At 47.1% G+C, this 1,403-nt stretch overlaps 1 protein-coding gene across 1 annotated transcript in view; it reads right to left on the reverse strand.

Moving 5' to 3' along the window:
- Positions 1-1,403, reverse strand: part of Ect2l (epithelial cell transforming 2 like) — a 73,236-nt gene that overhangs the window by 70,120 nt on the left and 1,713 nt on the right. The gene's annotated exons all lie outside the window — the stretch shown is intronic.

The raw sequence follows: 1,403 nt of genomic DNA on the forward strand, positions 1-1,403 counted from the left end.
TAGCTGGACTTCCTTGTCTGGCCTGGATAGGAGAGGAAGGGCCCAGCCTCACAGAGACTTGAAGTGCCAGGGTAGGGGGTATGGGAGGACACCCGCTCAGAGGAGAAGGGAAGGAGGTATGGGGGGAAGGACTGTGGAAGGCGTGACCAGGAAGGGAGCAGTATGCAGGATGTAAAGTGAATAAGGAAGAAAAAAATTAAATTTAAAAAAGAATCTTCCCCATTCCTTCAACCCAGTCAGAGAGCTGTTTTCTTCCTGTGTACCCCAGCAGGAAGCCTCAGTGAGCAGTCTCCTGGGAACCCACCAACTCGGAGTGAGAGGCGAGGCGGTGCAGAGGAAAAACAAAACAAGAGTCATCTCACGTGGTGGCCAGGGAAAAGTGGGAGGAAAGGCAGAAGGCATTTTTTTGAAGTAAGAGCCAGTCTGACCACACCCACCCTTTGATGACTTTTGAAAGTTGTGCAAGAAATTGAAGGTTAGCTTTTACTTGAGCTCATAGTGAAAGCAAGTAACCCCGGCCTGGCTGTGAAACATACGGAGGGTCTCACTAAACAAACAACAAGAAATAAGCCACTTCCTAGAGTCCCCTCCGCAGGTGTGACAGGGCTCCAGTTCTCTGTGAATTGGTTGGTTGGGAGCATCAGTCTGTGGACAAAGGACTACATCTCAGAAATGCCACTCTGCTGAGGTCATTGGCTTAAGACTCCAGTGATTGCCCTGGATAGACTCAAGGGAAGCTCTTTGGAGATGAATCTGGCAAAACCGTTCTTACAGAAGCTAGTTTCTCCTATCAGGTCCGGCCACACTGGGGGGCTTTCTAGAATATTCTGGTTACACACACATCTTGAATACTTCCAATTTCACTGACAGGAGTCCATTTCTAATACTTAGCTGGCTACTTAATAAGCTACTGGCTGCTCCAATTGTCTCCTGGGTCTGATGTTTGCTCTGCTCACTGGAAAGTAGCTGAGAGTAACTGAAGTGTTGCACCTTCCCAATTAGAGAAAACTAGTAACCTCTAGAGTAGTAATTCCTGATCAGAACACTAGCTGCCCTGGCTGTGATTTCAACTAACAAACGTCACGCAGTCTATGCCAAAGGTCAATGGAGGAATAGTCAACCCCGGGGATACTCATATGTCTTGTCATAACCCTAAAGGCCCATATTCTCCTTTCTTATGTTTTATCAGTTCTAACCAGTATTTAATAATCATTTATGAACTGTCTACCTATGTACCAGATACTCACCTGCCATATGTCTGTCTGATAGCTCCAAGGAGAATTTAATAGACCAAGAGAACAGAGCACACTCCGACTAGTGCTTGTAGACACGGAACAGCCTCCTCGTGGTATAAGGCTGTGAAGCCCACAAGGCTCTGTTTCAGCCTCCTCGTGGTATAAGGC

This window comes from Mastomys coucha, unplaced genomic scaffold (assembly GCF_008632895.1).
Source record: "Mastomys coucha isolate ucsf_1 unplaced genomic scaffold, UCSF_Mcou_1 pScaffold2, whole genome shotgun sequence".
NCBI classification, from domain to species: Eukaryota; Metazoa; Chordata; class Mammalia; order Rodentia; family Muridae; genus Mastomys; species Mastomys coucha.